Source organism: Nothobranchius furzeri, chromosome 2 (genome assembly GCF_043380555.1).
Source record: "Nothobranchius furzeri strain GRZ-AD chromosome 2, NfurGRZ-RIMD1, whole genome shotgun sequence".
Taxonomy (NCBI): domain Eukaryota; kingdom Metazoa; phylum Chordata; class Actinopteri; order Cyprinodontiformes; family Nothobranchiidae; genus Nothobranchius; species Nothobranchius furzeri.
This window is the reverse complement of record NC_091742.1, coordinates 74082344-74102500: the sequence shown is the minus strand read 5'-3', so window position 1 is coordinate 74102500 and position 20157 is coordinate 74082344. Positions and strand designations below refer to the sequence as shown.

The window sequence follows — 20157 nt, the reverse complement described above, 5'->3', positions numbered from 1 at the left end:
CTATGGAAGCGGATTAGGGCCACTGAAATGAAAGAAAAGTATTCTCAGAATTCAGACTTTTTCTTCTCATGTTTACTACAGTTAGGATTCTGAGATTGAAGTCAGAATTCTGAGACGAAAAATCTGAATTCTGACCTCAAGACACCCAGTCCTCGTTAGTATAGTGGTGAGTATCCCCGCCTGTCACGCGGGAGACCGGGGTTCAATTCCCCGACGGGGAGTAATACTGTTTTTCCATATTTAATTTTTTTATACAAAATATCAGAATTCTGGCTTTTTTTCCCTCAGAATTCTGACTTTAATCTCAGAACTCAGACTTTTTTATCAGAATTCTGGCTTTTTTCCCCTCAGAATTCTGACTTTAATCTCAGAACTCTGACTTTTCGTATAAAAAATAAGTAATGAAAAGCAGTATTACTCCCCGTTGAAGAAACAAATGGTTTGAAATAATTCAGTGTTGTGAACCATTTGAACCCAATAAAATGAGTGACATCTGCTGGCCAGACTTCAACATAGCATCAGCATAGAACACAAAAGGCCATATATGTGGCAATAAATTTAAGTCCAAATCTGTCAGTTTTTGTCTTTTAAAATCTGTATGTAGGTGTGTTTCAGAGTGACTGTCCTAGCAAAAAATACTATACAGCAGTAAACATCGACTCAGGAGTTGTGAATAGGGATGGGTCAGAGAAGATGAAGAAGACTTCTGTGATCCAATGCTTCATTCTAATCATAAATCCTCATGTCTCCTAGATCAGCTGAGCTTCATTGCAAAAGTCAGAGATCTTTGCCTCTGTTTTCCTGAGGACGAAGTTCCAGAACCACTGAGCTATAGGGATGAGTACCGAATTCGGTACTTTTTAAGGTACCGACCGAATTCTATAAAACCGACCGAACACCGATTCACGTCATTTCAAACGGTGCCTCGTTTCGGTACTGCCAAGACAGTTGCGCATGCGCAAGAGCGTTATGTCGCCGGTCCCTGCGAGCCCGTTGTAAACAGAGCAAGCATGGTAGAAAGAACGCACGCTAAAGCTTGGGTCCACTTCACTAAATGTGATGGGTAACTGGGTGATGAAACTAGCGACAGACAACGATCTAAGTGAGACATCCTCATCTTAATCTGCTCCAGTAGGTAAATAAAATGTTTAAGATAACGTTACCTTGATTTGTTAGCTTCCGTTTCGCTAATGGTGCGTTCGCTTTCTCCTCGGAACTCCGAATTTCCGACTAGAAGAACATGAACGCGCTCTAAAGTTTGGCTTTACTTTACTAAATGCGACGGGTGATTGGGTGAAGGTAAAACCAGTGACAACGATCTAAGTTTGAGGCATCATCGTTTTAATCTGCTCCAGCAGCTAAATAAACTGTTAAAGATAACGTTAGCTTGATATGTTAGCTTCCATTGCCACCATTGTTATCAGCTAATGGTGCGTTCGCTTTCTCCTCGGAAATTCTAACTTCCCAGTAGGAAAAATCAAATGAAAAAGGACGGCAAAAGGAATGAAGAAACACAGTAAATTTAGTTCACAGTAAAGATGTTTGCTTCAGTTTAATTATCAGCTTATAAAACTACAAGGACGATGTTAAAATACAAACTTGTATGTTATTTATCGTGATATTTATCAAATATGGTTATATATTGAGAAAAATATATATTTAATTATAAAAGAGAATTAAAATAATAAACACTCAAAAGTATCGAAAATTGGTACCGTTAAGTACCGGTATCGACTCGTAGGTACCGGGAATTAGTACCGGATCGATTCAAATGTCAAAGGTACCCATCCCTACTGAGCTATAGTCCTCAGGATCAGGGCTCAGGTGGAGCTTGTTGATTCATGTTACAGTAAAACGGGCGCTGATGAGTGACCCGTGTGCTGTAGCTTTATTTAAACACATATACATAAACAAGTTAGGAAGTGTGTTGATCCAGATGTAGTTGCTTGTCTCATGTTAACCCTGCATGGTTGATAACAATGAAGTTATTAATAAATTCAGATGCACTGTGTTTACATAACATTCTGAATATAACTATGGTGTTACTTTGCTGTATAGCTGAGGCAGCACCAGGTAGCCTTTGGTCATGTATAAGTGATGAGTCTGTGGTGCAGTCATGTGTTTTCACAAAGATTATGTGATGGTGGAATAAAGTGTGTGTTTGGGGACAGTGTCTTCGCTGCCACTGGCTTCCTTTTAGCTTGAACATAACTTGCTTTTTGTTGTTGAAGCAACACTCCTTAAGTTATTTTTCACAAGCCGTTCCAAACGGTGTTTGTTCTTCACAATGCCACGTGAACTATCAGGTGATGTAAAGACCAAAAGCTCCGCATCGTTCCAGTTTGTTGAACATTTTATGTAGGGTATGTGTTCAATCATAAATGAACAATATAGTGGAGTAAAAGGGGAAAATGTTCGTCCCTGGGTGGGCTTGAACCACCAACCTTTCGGTTAACAGCCGAACGCGCTAACCGATTGCGCCACAGAGACTGTGTGAATGAGGAAGGGACTTCAGAGGAGGAGGACGAAGAGGGGACCCTAAATGAGGACGTGGAAGTGACTTCAGAGGAGGAGGACGAAGAGGGGACCCTAAAGGAGGACGAGGAAGGGACTTCAGAGGAGGAGGACGAAGAGGGGACCCTAAAGGAGGACGAGGAAAGGACTCTGGAGACGGGGACACATGGGGCTCCTGAGATGGGGACACATGGGACTCTGGAGATGGGGACACATGGGGCTCCTGAGATGGGGACACATGGGACTCTGGAGATGGGGACACATGGGACTCTGGAGATGGGGACATATGGGACTCTGGAGACAGGGACGTAGACTCTTGTGGGGACGTAGACTCTTGAGGGGACGTAGACTCTTGAAGAGACGAATACACTGCAGGTGGCGGCTCAGGAGACGAAGACACTGCAGGTGGCGAATCAAGAGACACTTTAAACTCGGCTGGCGAGGACACTACAGGAGTGGGCCCTGCAGGTGAAGACTCTGCAGGCTGGAACGTTGGAACTGGAGGCGTCGACCCTTGGACTGGAGGCGTCGACCTCTGGCCAGGAGGCGTCAAACTGGGCGGAGCCTCTTGGACGGGCTGGACCGGAGCCTCGTAGACGGGCTGGACCAGAGCCTCGTGGACGTGCTGGACCAGAGCCTCGTGGACGGGCTGGTGATGGTGGTGACGTGTACGACGAGTGCGTTTTCTCCGAGGTGTGGGGATGGTGTCGGCAGGAACTGAGGATGAGGAGGAATGACAGCCCACCGGAGAGGATGCAGCAGCGCTGTCTGGAACAGGTGGAGGTGTGGAAGCTCGGGCCATCAGAGGTGCCACGATGGCGCCGGCTGAAACGGAGGGAGAAGAGGAGTAATAGCTCACTGGAGATGGGGAGGTGGCGCTGTCCGGACCAGGTGAAGGAGAGGAGATGTGGCACTTTGGAGATGCTGAGAGGGCGGCCCATACAACGGCGCTCGCTGACAGATGGGGATCCACCAAAAAAGAGCTGGTAGTGCCGTCTGGGCTAGAGGAAGGTGTGGAGATGAGTGAGGAGGGAGCTTGTGGGTTGCGGCAGGCGTCCTGCAGACCCTTGGCGAAAACCCAAAAATCTATCTCCTCTAAAGGATGTAGCTCGAGGTAGCGGCTGGCCCATTGCAGGGGTCTTCACTGTATGTCTAAATAGTCCGTGCCATAAAAGCTCACCAAGTCCCAAATAAAATTTCCAACAGGTGTCCGGGTCGCCATTGAAGTTGTACATCCCTTGGCTCAGATCCCACTTACCTGGGGTTGCTGCTGGGTCCTGGGTTGTCGGTCCATTCTGTCACGTTGCGAGTTAGGCGGAGGTTAGGACCCAAGATGCAGATAACACCAGATGACACAAGGCAGGAGCGGTTTAAAAGTAAAATCCTTTTTATTTAGGATGAGGAACCAAAAAAAATCCAAAAGGGCAGGAAGCCAAAAACCACAGTCTGTCACGATACGGTGGTGTGGACCCAAAATGCAGTACCCAGGATGATACGGAGGCAGGGATGAAGATCTTAAGTAAAAAGTCTTTATTTTGTGGATGAGCCAAAAACCAAGGTACTCCAAACTGGAAGTCAAAATCCAAAAGCCAGAAATCAAAAACATGAATGGACCGACACAAGACAAAGACCAGGCAGGGCTTAAATAGACTGGGAGAGGCAATCAGGAAAACAGGCAGCAGGTGTGTGGAGTGAGCTGCTGGAGGGAAGGCAGGTGATGATATAATCTTAATGGGGAAACAGAACAGAGAATGGCAGAAAACCCCTAAAATACAATATTTAAACCTAAAGACTGGGGGAAAGGCTCACACAACAATCTGGAGGAGGACATAATACACACACATATACACTCATACACACACACAAATACTAACTGGGCAGGACACGCACACACACAACAACTCTGACACCTATAAACAGAACTGGGAAATGACCAAGCGCACACACACACACACACACACACACACACACACACACACACACACACACACACACACACACACACACACACAGCAGGGGACTGAGAGGCTGGGGGCTACAAGGACACAGAAAATGATGACCTGGAAGGGCTGGGGAGGAATGAGATGAAACGGGACCTGGGAGGAATAATTGTACTGGTACCACATAAGACACAAAGACTGAGACAAGGACAAGGACACATGAGGGCGCTATGAGACACAAAAGGGAATCTAGAGAGGAATGGAGGCCACCAAGAGGCACAAAAAAGGAGGGGTTCGACGCAGACCATGACAAAGTCCTGAGTACCAGGAGGACGAAAATTCACACAGAGCACAAAACCTAGATGGGAGGTACAAAAGCTCACATAGGCACAAAACAACGCTGACACAAAACAATGGACCGACAACACATTGAGACAAAGACAGGGCTTATATACACTGGGGCATGAAGGGAGGCAGATGGGCTGCAGGTGTGTGGAGAGAGAACCAGGTGAAAGCAATTAACTAATTGGAGGATACTAACATGACCTAAGAGTAAAATCTAAAAACAAGAAAAGCAACCACATAACTAATATTCTAAGGGGAAGGAAAATACAAACACTGGTGGGAAAAAACATACTAAAGAGACTAATAAAATGAAAAGCTGAAACTATAAAAAACTGCAGAGGAGTGACTGGGGATGACTAAAGGAACATAGGGCCTGGGAGAGATGATCTGGAGGGCTGAAGACCAGGGGACACATGAGGAACACAAAGAGACACATAAGGGGGATTCTTAGAGGGGAATGGAGCACACAAGGAGACACATGAGGGAGACGCAGACACAGACCCTGACAGTTTTTGTCTAAATGAAGGTGATGTTATTGTTCATAGAATTAAAATTCATGTTAAAGTTAAGATTATTGCATCAAGTACTCTCTCATACTAAGAATATGTAAAAAGGAGTATTATTATAAAAGTTTGAATAATGCTAATCATGATATTAGAGAAGTGTGGAAAATATTAAATAATGTAGTTCGACCAAATTTAGGTAATGATACATTTCCGAAATATTTTGTTGAAAACAGTATTGTAAAACATGATTATGGTTATGTGGCTGATAGCTTTAATAAATTCTTTGTAAATAGAGGGCTGGCATTGGCAGAAAATATATATAGCTCTTCAACATCGCATACACCATTCTTAAAAAAAAATCAAACCTAATCCTCATTCCATGTTTCTTTCAGCTGTAGAGGAACAAGAAATAATACAAATGGTAAAAACATGTAAAGGTAAAACATCAACTGACAATCATGGCATTGACATGATGACGGTAAAAAAGGTGATAGAAGGAATTTCGAAACCACTTGCATATATTTGCAATTTGTCTTTTCAATCAGGTTTATTCCCAAAATTAATGAAAGTTGCAAAAGTTATGCCAATATATAAAACTGGGGAATAAGCATCAATTTACGAACTATAGGCCAATTTCATTACTTCCACAATTTACCAAGATTCTTGAAAAATTGTTCAATAATCGACTCAAAATATTTTTGAATAAATACAAGATAATATCAGACTGTCAGTATGGATTTAGATCGAATAGTTCAACATCACTAGCTCTGGTGCATTCTGTGGAAGAAATTACAACATCAATTGATCAGAAGAAACATGTTCTAGGGATATTTATTAATTTAAAAAAGGCTTTTGATACAGTTAATCATAAAATGTTACTTGAAAAGGTAGAGAGGTATGGGATAGGGGTGTAGTGTTGAGCTGGTTGACAAGCTATCTGCAACAGAGGAGACAGTTTGTGAAAATTGGAGAATGTTCATCTTCATGGTTGGACATTGTTTGTGGAGTACCACAGGGGTCTGTGTTGGGTCCAAAAATTATTTTTATTATATTAATGATTTGAGTAATGTAACAAATACACTGACATTTGTTTTGTCAGCCGATGATACCACTATTTTCTGTGCAGGAGATAATATTAGCGACTCAGAAAGGATGGTCCAAATTGAAATGTGCGTCATTAAAGAGTGGTTTATTGAAAATAAGCTTACATTAAATATAGCAAAACCAAAATGTATGCTGTTTGGTATGGCTAATAAAACTGAGGTTAAGCTGCAAATAGATGGATGTGAAATTGAGCAAGTAACAGAACATAAGTTCCTTGGAATAATAATTGATAATAAATTAAGTTGGAAACCACAAATTAAACATGTATATAATAAAGTTGCGAGAAGCATCTATATTATGAATAAAGTTCAGCAGTACTTGGATTATAAATCACTCCATGTCCTTTATTATTCATTGATTTATCCCTATCTTATTTACTGTGTAGAGGTATGGGGTAACACTTATAAAACATCTATTGTACCCTTGTCTATCATACAGAAAAGAGCCCTGAGAGTCATTCACAATGTTAGATTTATAGAGCACACTAATCCGTTATTTATATATTCAAAAATACTAAAATTTAAAGATTTACTTCAACTATATACAGCGACGTTCATGTTTAAAGTGCATAGGAAATTTTTACCAAACACATTATTAATGCTATTTATAAAACCAGATAACCTATATAATTTCAGATACAAACTTAACTTTAGGCATGCATATTTTAGAACAACATTAAAGTAATTTTGTATTTCTGTTACGGGTGTAAGAGTTTGGAATAAGCCAAGTGAGGATCTAAAGCAAAGTCTCTCATTGCATAAGTTTAAAGAGAAGTATAAAAAAAATTATACTAATTAATTACATCGAGGAGAAGGAAAAGTTGTAAGGGTGTTGCATTTGATTGTAATTGTCTATTGTTGGTGAACTGGCAGCTGTGAATATTGAGGGGGAGGGGACATAAAAAATTGTAAATTTTGTTTGTGTGATTGAGGATAAAACATGTTATAAGAAAATGGCTATGACACTCAGTGTAGGGAAAATGTATATATTTTTTGTTTTATCTTTCTTGAAATTTGATTTGGGGGGATTATATAAGCTACCAGAGCTTCTTTCCCTTCCTATTGAACATGTTCTACACACACACACACACATATATATATATATATATATATATATATATATATATATATATATATATATATATATATATATATGTATATATACCAAATTATCTATCGATTTACATGTTCAATAAAGACACGTAGTGCGTAAGTAGGACTTGTGGTTAGGTGGCTCATTTAAAACATGTCATGTCTTGAAAGAATCGGAATCGGGAATCAATAGGAACCGGAATCGAAACGAGGAATTGGAATCGGAATCGTTCAAAATCAAACGATGCCCAACCCTGCTGGGTGATGCCGTGTTTCCTTCTACAAAAGCCTGTCAGGACAAAATGCATTTACTGATTTGTAACAAATGGCTACAAAACTTTTACCATTGATAAAGTTTATGTTTTACACATTTACCTCTTCACTTGTTGCCAGTGATAAAATGGTGTCTAATGTTGTTGTTATTTTGCTGGAGGTTGCACTGCCAGGGATTTTTGACCCTAACGACCATCTGTTGGTAAAGCTGGGCGGACACTGTGCGACTTTTTCACTCGTAGCACTCAGCTTCAGCTCAAACTGTACGACTTCATCGCAGGCCAAATCTTATGAGCCATGTGCTCACACTGTACGACACAGTTCTCGGATGCGATCTGACTGCTCATACTGTACGTCTGGTAGCAACACGTCGGACGTAAAAATATGCTAAAAATAACAGTTTTTACACAACACGTCAGACTTTTTTTGTCTTGCCTGTTGTCCTTCAGGAGTGCTGCAGGGGGACACAGGGATTTATGGGGGTTGGATGAGGAAAACGAAATAAAGAAAGTAAATCTGTGTTATGTGATCAGTTTAATTTGACATGAACACGACAAACACGCTGTCTTGACAATCTTTGTGAGTAAAAAAACGTGTAGAAATAAAAATGAACAACGTGTGTTATTCGGGAAATAGAGGGTGAGCGGTGTTGATGCATGATTGCGCATGCGCCGTGAGCGGTTCTGATTCTTTTAGGGTCGTTGCAGCTCGCAGCGCCGCTTCAACAGTGCGATAATCTCATGAGGGACGAGCAAAATATCAAACACGCCAGAAGTCCGTGCGAGCTCACAGTAGCTGGTCACGTAGTGTTTATCGCCTCTCGTAACCCCCTGTATACTACACGACGCTCAGCGCAAAACTCACCCCGATCTTGTGGTTTCTCGCACGAGTGGAAAATCGGCTCAAAAAAGGGAAAAAGTCGCACAGTGTACACCTGGCTTAAGGTCTTACTTGAACCAAGCCCCCACAATGCGGATCTAAAATTGGGCCCAACCCGGAAGTACCAAAATTGCAGTTCCACCCTCATCTGCTGGGGGCTGGTGTCAGAAGCGAGCAAATCCTCATAGACTCCCATGTTAAAAATACCAATTTCACAGCAGAAATAATCATGTTTACAGCCTGGTACCAAATCATGTTTTTTGTTTAAATTATCTAGTTTACACTCATGACAACTCTGAGGGGGGTGAATTTTTTTCTAACTCTTCTGTTTAAGTGTATTAAAAGCCTAAAATTCTGCATAATTAATGAGCATCCGACCCACATGACTGCCGCCTCAGACCCACGTGACCACAGAGCTACAGTAGCTCCGTGGAAAGGCCTCAGTAGAGCCTCGGTCTGGCTTGGAAACTGCTCCGGGATTTTGAGTCTCTGTGTTTGTGTATTCTTTTTGGATATTTTTTGTGCAATTGTTGGATAAAATGACTTGCTGTGGCATTAATTGCACTAATAGAGCATCCAAGGAGTCTCCACTTCATTTTTTTCGGTAAGTAAAATTACATTTATGTATTTTAGGTCACTACCGAGCTGAGCTTAGATTTTAATATGTACTGTTTAACCATGAAATTTAAATGTAATAAGGTAAAAACCAGTGCATTTAACATAATGCTGCACTTTAGAAAATGGGTTGAAATATAACATGTTGGTGGAGCTGGGTTCCGACTATCGGCTTGTGGAGCTCTCGGGAGACCGATGTTTTCCACCCATTCTCCCCTCCCCGCAGCTCGGCGCTTCTCTGTCTGATCGCGGCTCCTGTTTGCTGCGCGGGCTGACGGCTGGTTCTCCCCGCAGCTCGGCGCATCTCTGTCTGATCGCGGCTTCTGTGTGCTGCGCGGGCTGATGGCTTGTGGAGCTCTGTGATGGAAACCTTTCCACCCGGTTCTCCCCAGCGGCAGCTCTGCACATCTCAGATCGCAGCGGCGCTTGTCTGCTGTGCGGCTGCCGGCTTGTGGAGGTCCCAGAGACCTCTGTGGAGGTCTCGGAGACCTCTGTTCCACGGTCAGCCCGGCGTATCTCTGATTCAGAAGCTCTGGTGTTGTGCACAGTTAACTCCGGTTGTAGCTAGGTTGCTACCTCCGTTAGCTTAGCTCCCACCTCTGCATGAGCTTAGGGTTAGCTTCAGGTTAGTTTGTAGCTAGTTCGACCGGGTGCCATCAGTTGATCCCAGCCTTACAGCCCCACCCTCAGCTCCACCTCTCTTCCCTTTTTCGGAATTGTCTGGGCTTGACGGAACCTGTGACACGGTCAAAATGGCGGTGGTGGCCACCTCCCATTTTAGTACCAAAACGTGATATTGGAGCCTATGGAAAGGAGATGTCCAGTATATTTATGTCGATGTCTTGAACTCAAAAATAATGCTTGCTTACAATCATTTAGTTTGGTACTGCCCCCTATCGCCAGGGGAACTACACGCTGTCACTTTAATGACTATAAAAGCGGATTAGGGCCACTGAAATGAAAGAAAGGTATTCTCAGAATTCTGACTTTTTCTTCTCAGGATTATTACAGTTAGGATTCTGAGACTGTAATCAGAATTGTGAGACAAAGATCTGAATTCTGACCATATGGCACTCAGTCCTCGTTAGTATAGTGGTGAGTATCCCCGCCTGTCACGCGGGAGACCGGGGTTCAATTCCCCGACGGGGAGTAATACTCTTTTTCCATATTTACTTTTTTTATACAAAATATCAGAATTCTGACTTTAATCGCAGAACTCTGACTTTTTATATAAAAAACAAACAAACTAAATGCAGTATTACTCCCTTTCGGGGAATGAAGGTTTAGGGTTAGACACCCTCTTCACTCGTTGCCAGTGATATAAGGGTGTCTGATGTTCTTGTTATTTTGCTGGAGGTTACACTCCCAGGGATATTTGACCCTAATGACCAGCTGTTGGTATGGTCTTACTTGAACACAAAAATAATGCTTTCTTATAATCATTTAGTTTGGTACTGCCCCCATCTCCAGGGAAACTACACACTGTCACTTTAATGACTATGGAAGCGGATTAGGGCCACTTAAATGAAAGAAAAGTATTCTCAGAATTCTGACTTTTTCTTCTCAGGCTTATCATAGTTAGGATTCTGAGATTGAAGTCAGAATTCTGAGACAAAATATCTGAATTCTGACCTCAAGTCTCTTAGTCCTCGTTAGTATAGTGGTGAGTATCCCCGCCTGTCACGCGGGAGACCGGGGTTCAATTCCCCGACGGGGAGTAATACTCTTTTTCCATATATACTTTTTAATACAAAATATCAAAATTCTGACTTTAATCTCAGAACTCTGACTTTTTGTATAAAAAACAAACAAACTAAAAGCAGTATTACTCCCTTTAGGAGAATGAAGGGTTAGGGTTAGACACCCTCTTCTACTCACTAGTGGTGAGTATCCCCGCCTGTCATGCGGGAGACTGGGGTTCAGTTCCCCGACGGGGAGTAATACTGTTTTTTTATACAAAATATCAGAATTCTAGCTTTTTCCCCCTCAGAATTCTGACTTTAATCTCAGAACTCTGAGTTTTCATATAAAAAAGTAAGTAATGAAGAGCAGTATTACTCCCTGTTGGAGAAACAAACCCCAGTCTCCCGTGTGACAGGCGGGGATACTCTCCACTATACTAACGAGTAGCTCAAAATGTAAGTCGTTATAGTTACAAATTACTTTTCTCAAAAAGTCATTGAGTTAGCAACTCAGTTATCACAATGTAAAACTAATTAGTTACCTACCAAAGTAACTGTGACAGTACTTTTATGTTCTATAACACAGTTATGTTCTATAATATTCATCACATGAAAGTTTTTTTAACTGAATAATTATTTTTTTAACTGAAAGATTCAGAAATCTGAAATGTTCAATATGCTCTTATGGATATCTGGAATGTTAATTTCTACTAGGAACAATATAATTATAGATATCTGGGATACCTGATCGTCGGCTAGCAGTGCCTACACCTCGCTCAGGACAATCCAGACTCTTCTCATGCATCGGTCTACAAATATGGAATGACCTTCCAAGCACTATCAGAACTGCGGCTTTCTTTTCAATTTTCAAGAAACTCCTGAAGACCCTGCTCTTCAGAGAGCATCTTCTTGACTAGCACCTTCCCTGCACCCGCCCATCTCTCTACTGTCAACTCCGTTGTTCCCTCCTCTCCATGATTGATGTCAAGTTGTTGTTATTGTTGTTGTTAGCCTCAAGGGCAACATACCGATTATCACTTGTAAGTCGCTTTGGACAAAAGCGTCTGCTAAATACATTAACTTAAACATAAACAGTCTGAATTAAGGCTGCACGATATTAGGAAAACCTGCGATATGAGATAACAGTGATTAATAATGCGATGACGATATTACTTGCGATGAATAAAAACTTTACTCATGAACAAAAATAATCAAAAGCAAATAAATAAAAAAATGACAAAAAAATCATAAACATGAAAAAAGCAAAAGATATGAGTCAAGGGAAAAAGAAAATGAACAAGAAAATGCAATCAGTGGATCCCGGGAAATGCAGAATCAGCAGAAAGAGCAGAACAAAGCTATCTCAGGTGTTTTCTGCCCATTAAAATTAAATGCCATCCACCTCGGGGGTGGGCATATAACCTAAGAGGACCCACCCAATTGGCCAAATGGGTGAAGAGCTCTATTTGATTTGGTAAAAAAACATAGTGCTTCCATTTGACTGACAGAATACATTATTTGTAGCAAACATTTGAGCTGACCATTCATTACGATATTTATCTGTGCTTTGCGATATGCATATTGCGCATGCTGATATCGCGATAACAATATATTTTGCAGCCCTAGTCTGAATAATAATTGTTAAAAGACTATCTTAAGTTTTTAGGAATTATGAGATATCTCAAACTTAATTCCTACTAGTGCAGTGGTAATTTTGGATATCCTTAATTATAATTAACAACGTAGCTGTTGATATCTTCATTTGCAGTTTTGACTAATAAGAACACAATTAGTGCTAGGGTAAAATAAATTATTGCACACACACTCATCTCTCCGATCTGCAAATAAACACCCTGATGAGTTTGGTAGTAATGGATAGGGATGAGCGAGTACACCACTATCTGTATCTGTATCTGCTCAACTATCTAGATTATCTGTGTTTGTATCTGTACTCGGAGGGGGCGTGGCATAACCCAGAAGTGGGTCTGGTTTACATCAATACTTTATTTTAAATCTTAAATTGATATGGATTGATCTGAAGTTGCTATATGTATTGTTTTATTTGAAAACTATTTACAGAGCAGCCTCAGAATTGAGATTCAATGTTTTTGATCACAATAGTAAAGGAACTATTACAGAACAACAAACGAGGGGTTGCTCATCAATGGGTCAGAAGTTATTTAGATAACAGAAAGCAATATGTTCAGATAAATGGCATTACATCAGAGCTACGAAATATTGCTTATGGAGTGCCACAAGGGTCGGTCCTTGGACCAAAATTGTTCAACCTGTATATCAATGATTTGGTAAATGTGTCTGACAAACTAGGTTCTGTTTTGTTTGCAGATGATACAACACTGTTTTATTCAGGGTCTGATATAAATGAAGTAACTCATGTGATAAATATTGAACTGATAAAAGTTAAAAACTGGTTTGATATAAATAAATTAACACTTAATCTTAAAAAAACTAATTTCATTCTATTTAATGACAAAGAAAATATAGACGTAATATTAAAAATAGATAACATGGAAATTCAAAGGGTAAAAAAAATCAAATTTTTGGGAGTAATGATTGATGAAGCTCTAAGCTGGAAATCACACATAGGCTATATAAAAGGTAAAGTGGCCAAAGCCATTGCAGTATTATATAGCGTAAAGTTTCTACTTAATAGTGAAGGATTGTTATTACTATACAATGCACTGATTCTGCCATACTTAAATTACTGTGTAGAAATCTGGGGAACTGCATATAGAACATATACACAACCTTTGTTTGTTTTGCAGAAAAAAGCAATGAGAATTATAGACAACACTCATAGTACAGCTCCATCTAATCCATTATTTATAAAATATAAAGTAATTAAATTTCATGATTTGGTCAACTGGAGAATATTGCATATAACGTATAAAGCAAATAAAGGTACATTGCCAAAGAATATTCAGCATATATTTGAAAAGAGAGATAGCAGTTATTCATTGAAGGGATTTGAAATCTTCAAAAAACCTAGATTTAGAACAAGAATGAAGGAAATGAGTATATCTGTGAATGGTGTGAAGTTGTGGAATTGCCTGGACAGAGAATGGAAAGAGTCAAGAACTCTAAAAGTGTTCAGTCTACACATTAAATCACGTGTGTTGAGTGGATATGACAACGGACAATTGATGTGGACATAATAATTAACAAATGTGAACAGTTACGGGACTGAAAGAACTGGTGAGGGACTGCACAAATATAAATTGATATTTAAGTTTAAAAAGGGGGTAGAAATAATAAGATTTTTCTTCTATCTGCTCCCTTTCATTCAAATATATATTGTGTTTTCATGAATATTGTTTAGTGTCTGTTGTGTTATTTTTTATTGAATGAAATAAAGATAATAAAAAAAAAGTTTTTCAATAAAATCAGAACATTAAAATTACGTGCATAAATTAATACATCTTAACTCATGCAGTAGGAACTAGGAAATATGAAATAGTAGAACCAGACACAACTTTTTATATATTTTTTTATTTGATTAAACAGATTTTTTCTTAACGTTCTTGGCATTTTTCCCACACAAAGTTAAACAAAACAATGTTGATTAAAGCCGCTCTGCGACTTTTTCACTTTTTGAGCCGATGTTCCACTCTTGCGAGAATCCACGAGATTGGGGCGAGTTTTGCGCCGAGCTTCATGTAGTGTACAGGGGGTTACGAGAGGCGATTAACACCACGTGACCAGCTACCGATCAGCAATCATGAGCTCGCACAAACTTCTGGAGTGTTTAATATTTTGCTCGTCCCTCGTGAGGGTATCACACTGTTGAAGTGGCGCTGCGAGCAGCTGCGACCCAAAAAGTATCAGAACCGCTCACGGCGCATGCGCAATCCTGCATCAACACCGCTCGCCCGCTATTTCCCTAATAGCGCACGTTGTTCATTTTTGTTTCTACACCTTTTTTACTCACAAAGATTGCCAAGAAAGCATGTTTGTCGTGTTCATGTCAAATTAAACTGATCACAAAACACAGATTTACTTTATTTCGTTTTCCTCATCCAACCCCCATAAATCCCTGTGTGTCCTCCTGCAGCACTCCTGAAGGACAACAGGCAAAACAAGACAAAAAAGTCTGACGTGTTGTGTAAAAACTGTTGTTTTTAGCATATTTTTAGGTCCGACGTGTTGCTACCAGACGTACAGTGTGAGCAGTCAGGTCGCATCCGAGAACTGGGTCGTACAGTGTGAGCGCATGACTCGTGAGATCTGCCCTGCGAGGAAGTCGTACAGTTTGAGCTGAAGCTGAGTGCTACGAGTGAAAAAGTCGCACAGTGTCCGCCCAGCTTTAGGTGTGTGTGAGAGAGAGGGAGAGAGAGTTAAAAAATAAAAAAAAACGACCGGAGCGGAGGCAGTGACCGACGCAGCACGTCAGCTCTGTCTTGTCAAATGCACCACGTTCGTTACGAAAAAAGTAACTTTAAATATTAAACCAAAAAAATGGCAAGCTGAAGAAAACCTAGGGAGTACTGAAGAAACGTGAGCAACAGTGAAGCACTGTGTGTGTATGCGTGGATGGGCCGGACAAACTGAGCTCCCGGCTGCAGAGTTTTGTTTGTAGGGAGGGGCAGGCGCTCTATGTGACTGGCCAATCACAGAGCGTGAAGACAGTCAGTTATCTAATGAGGATTTTCCTTCAGCACGATTACAGATATTTACCAGCTTTACTCGTTCATGCTCGTGTTCGTCAAAAATGCTTTATCCGTCCCGGATACTCGTCTCATCCCTAGTACTGGAGAAACTGAAGCTTTCCAAACCATTGAACTAATATCAAGCAAATGGTTTGAAATAATTCAGTGTTGTGAACCATTTGAACCCAATAAAATGAGTGACATCTGATGGCCAGAATTCAACATAGCATCAGCATAGAACACAAAAGGCCATATTTGTGGCAATAAATTTAAGTACAAATCTGTCAGTTTTTGTCTTTTAAAATCTGTATGTAGGTGTGTTTCAGAGTGACTTTCCTAGCAAAAAATACTATACAGTAGTAAACATCGACTCAGGAGTTGTGAATAGGGATGGGTCAGAGAAGATGAAGACGACTTCTGTGATCCAATGCTTCATTCTAATCATGGATCCTCATGTCTCCTAGATCAACTGAGCTTCATTGCAAAAGTCAGAGATCTTTGCCTCTGTTTTCCTGAGGACGAAGCTCCAGAACCACTGAGCTATAGTCCTCAGGTGGAACTTGTTGATTCACGTTACAGTAAAATGGGCGCTGAACAGTGACCCGTGTGCTACAGCTTTATTTAAACACAGATACATGAACAAGTTAGGAAGTGTGTTGATCCAGATGTAGCTGCTTGGCTCTTGTTTACCCTGCATGGCTGATAACAATGAAGTTATTAATAAATTCAGATGCACTGTGTTTACATAACATTCTGAATAAAACTACGGTGTTACTTTGCTGTATAGCTGAGGCAGCACCAGGTAGCCTTTGGTCATTTATAAGTAATGAGTCTGTGGTGCAATCATGTGTTTTCACAATTATGTGATGGTGGGATAAAGTGTGTTTGGGGACAGTCTCTTCGCTGCCACGGGCTTCCTTTTAGCTTGAACATAACTTGCTTTTTGTTGTTTAAGCAACACTTCTTATTTTTCACAAGCCGTTCCAAACGGTGTTTGTTCTTCACAATGCCACGTGAACTATCAGGTGATGTAAAGACCAAAAGCTCTGCATCGTTCCAGTTTGTTGAACATTCTATGTAGGGTATGTGTTCAATCATAAATGAACAATATAGTGGAGTAAAAGGGGAAAATGTTCGTCCCTGGGTGGGCTTGAACCACCAACCTTTCGGTTAACAGCCGAACGCGCTAACCGATTGCGCCACAGAGACTGTGTGAAATGTGCCTGGGGTGTTGGGAATTAATGTCTTTCACCTCCTGTATGATGAAGTTTGTAAACTATATTTTTCGGACTGGCGGTTGGCAGCAGTGGTGAGGACGGCAAGTTGGGTGCAACAGAGCAGAGATGGGTCTCAGAATTAGCAGTTTTTGATCGAACAATAAAATACCGTCCCAGCTCACTGAACGCAAATGCTGATGCGTTGTCTCGACAGCACCTGGAGACTGAGGGTCTGGAGTATGTTGAGCCTAGGATCAAGTCAGAGATAAGTTTTTTGCCTGGCCGTTCACCAGCTGACCTTGAACAGTTACAAATCTGAGATCCGATTATTGGATTTTTTTCGGGGTACTGGAGATAAGAGAGGATGCCTGATGCGGTGGAGAGAGAGGGTATGAGTAAGGGCACTAGGGAGCTGATTCATCAGTGGGGGCGTATTAAAGAAAGGGAGTCAGTGCTATACCACCGCGTCCCGACCTCTGAGGTCGAGAGGGAGATTTATCAGCTCGTGTTACCCCAATGTCTACACAAGTCTGTTCTTTGTTCCCTCCATGATGATCATGCTTATCAGGGGGTGCAACGTACGTTGCAGCTGGTCCGGGCATGGTATTACTGGCCAAACATGTATGCTGATGTTGAGAAGTGGTGTAAAACTTGTGACAGGTGTGTGATTTCTAAAGCTCTCCAGCCAAAGGTTAAAACCTTTATGGGTACTATCAGAGCATCCCATCCTCACAAAATCTTAGCCATAGATTTTACAGTTTTAGAACCAGCAATGGATGGTAAGGAGAACATTTTGGTAATGACTGATGTGTTTTCTAAATATACACAGACTATTGCAACCAAGGATCAGCGAGCTAGCACTGTGGCAGAAGCCCTAGTGAAGCACTGGTTCCAGCTGTTTAGACCACCTGGCCGTATTCACTCTCATCAGGGGAGAAATTTTGAAAGTGCTTTGATCCAGCAGCTTTGCAAGATTTATAAGATAGAGAAGAGTCACATTACGCCTTATCATCCTCAAGGGAATGGTCAATGTGAGCAATTTAATCGTACACTGCATGACTTGTTATGTGCCCTCCCCCCGGAGCAGAAATGTAGTTGGCCTCGGCACCTTTCTCAGCTGACCAATGATTATAACACCACAGTCCACCAGTTGACTGGCATGACCCCTTATTTTCTGATGTTTGGGCGAGAACCACTGTTGCCAGTTGACTTCCTGGTGGGAAATGAGGGTGACGTGCAGGATCTGCCGCTAGAGAATTGGGTTTGGGAGCATCAACATTCACTGGTGGTAGCATATGACACTGTACAGAATCGTCTGGATTTAAAAAGGGAACAGTGGGATTTAAGGGGCCATGATCAAGGTGGGTTTGAACCAGGAAACTTGGTTTATACCAGGAACCACTCTGTGAAGGGACGTAATAAGATCCAGGATTTCTGGGACTCTATGCCATACCAGGTAGTACGGCCACCTACGGGGCAGGGTGTGGTTTATTCCATCGTTCCTGTGGGGCTGGAGGGGCTGCTTCGGCAGTTGCATAGGTCCGAGTTGAGGGGGGTCCCTGAAGTCAGGGAACAAGAATTGAATGGAGGAGTTGAGGAAATTAGAGATGGGGTGAATTAGGTGGAGAGCAGACCCTGCCTGTAGGGGGTATGGGGGTAAGTTTGTCATTATCCCTGCAGAGTCCTGATGGCCAGGTTGTGGAACCGATGGTGGGATGCAAAGTCTTCAACCTCCTAGTCAGGTGGTGTCGGATGGGTCAGCTTTTCCTCTGCTCCCTGGGGGGGCTGAGTCAGGAGTGGGGGAGGTCTCTTCACCTCAGACCGGTGGCACATTTCGTCGCTCGATGAGACCGACTGTAGGGCAGCATTTCAACCTCTACAGACTGCCTAGATCTGCTGCAGTCTGTCTGTACTGATCTAGGACTTCTAAGGGGTGGGCGGGGGCTTTTTTTCTCTGTTCATCGGCGGGTCGCCGATGCTCTTTGGTGGGGAGTATTTTAGCCAGTGGCACCTGGTGGGGTTGGCAAGACAACTGCCACCAGGTGGTTGACATACTCCACTGATGGTGGGAACTGATAAATAGCTGTGGGCATGGCAGTTGGGGTAAAATGTTTGTCAGTAGTTGTCAGCAGTGCTGGGGTTCAGTAAGGCTCTGTGCAGGACAAGCAGTGTGGTAATGTAAGTAAGGTGTTCTTGGTGTGAAATGTAGACCATTTTTTATCTGTTGGTAATGCTAGTGTTGTGGATGTTGCAGTGTGGCCACAACAAGGGTGAGCAGTGTGTTTCTGTTGGGGTGTGGGGATCGGCGCATCAGGTATTTTAAACATGTGTTAACTCAAGGGATGGGGTTTTAATAGTGTGTACTGAATGTTTGTTTTGATGTGTAATATGTTTTGTTTTACAGGGACTGAACTGTTCCTGTTGTCCTTTAATGCAGATTTGTTTGAATTGTGGTGGTCCGCCCAGCCTTGCATGGCCTGTAGACCAAAAGATATGGGTAGAGTCTTGTAAGGGCGGCCCAACTCCCTTTTTGTACCTATTTTCCTGTTTCTTTAAATTATCTTTTGTTATATACATTTTGGTAAATTTTATTACGGTGTCACAGTGGTCTGTTGGGACCTGCCCCTGGTAACACTCAATTATATCAGCTAGCTGTTAGCATCAGCCACTAGCTTGCTCCGTCTCTAAGCAGTCATTAAGTGCATTCTCGCATGTCTGCTCGATCAGGGAACCGCTGGGTCAATGTTCTGCTCTAAACGCTGCATTTAGCTTTGTGACTTTTATTGTTTGAAGATGTTTGTGTGTGTTTTAGCAAGCCTTTTCACAGTGGCTGCCACCCGGAGTGTTTTTTATGCCAAATCCCTCCCCCACGCAACCAGGAAACACATGCGGAAAGCAGTGAGGGACAAATATATATATATATATATATATATATATATATATATATATATATATATATATAGAGAGAGAGAGAGAGAGAGAGAGAGAGAGAGAGAGAGAGAGAGAGAGAGAGGATGGAATTTTAATACATTTTTTAATTCTAAAATCTTTCATCCTATTTTCTGTGAACAGGTATGATTTTAAATGTATATATTTTGATGTTAACTGTTTTGGTAAATAACTTCCTGAATTTGACGTCTGAATTGTCAAAATAGAAAAAATCGTTATAATATCGTGATTGTGATTTTGCAAAAACAAAATCGTGATATGATTTTTTCAAAAGTGACTATGTGTAGTTTTTACCATTAATCTCTGGAAATATCCATCGAAATGTTGTAAATGAATTAAAAGATGCCCAGTTGATGAAAAATATTGGCAGTTTCA

The 20157-nt window shown here is 41.4% G+C and overlaps 1 protein-coding gene and 5 non-coding genes across 6 annotated transcripts in view; 4 read left to right on the top strand and 2 right to left on the bottom strand.

Annotated features, from left to right (window-relative positions):
- LOC129165140 (uncharacterized) overlaps nt 1-20157 on the top strand; it is an 83612-nt gene that overhangs the window by 17291 nt on the left and 46164 nt on the right. The gene's annotated exons all lie outside the window — the stretch shown is intronic.
- Nucleotides 150-221, top strand: trnad-guc (transfer RNA aspartic acid (anticodon GUC)). The gene has a single exon. It is a non-coding gene; the product is annotated as a tRNA-Asp (tRNA).
- On the bottom strand, nt 2417-2490 carry trnan-guu (transfer RNA asparagine (anticodon GUU)). The gene has a single exon. It is a non-coding gene; the product is annotated as a tRNA-Asn (tRNA).
- trnad-guc (transfer RNA aspartic acid (anticodon GUC)) lies at nt 10346-10417 on the top strand. The gene has a single exon. It is a non-coding gene; the product is annotated as a tRNA-Asp (tRNA).
- trnad-guc (transfer RNA aspartic acid (anticodon GUC)) lies at nt 10914-10985 on the top strand. Its single transcript has one exon. It is a non-coding gene; the product is annotated as a tRNA-Asp (tRNA).
- Nucleotides 16752-16825, bottom strand: trnan-guu (transfer RNA asparagine (anticodon GUU)). Its single transcript has one exon. It is a non-coding gene; the product is annotated as a tRNA-Asn (tRNA).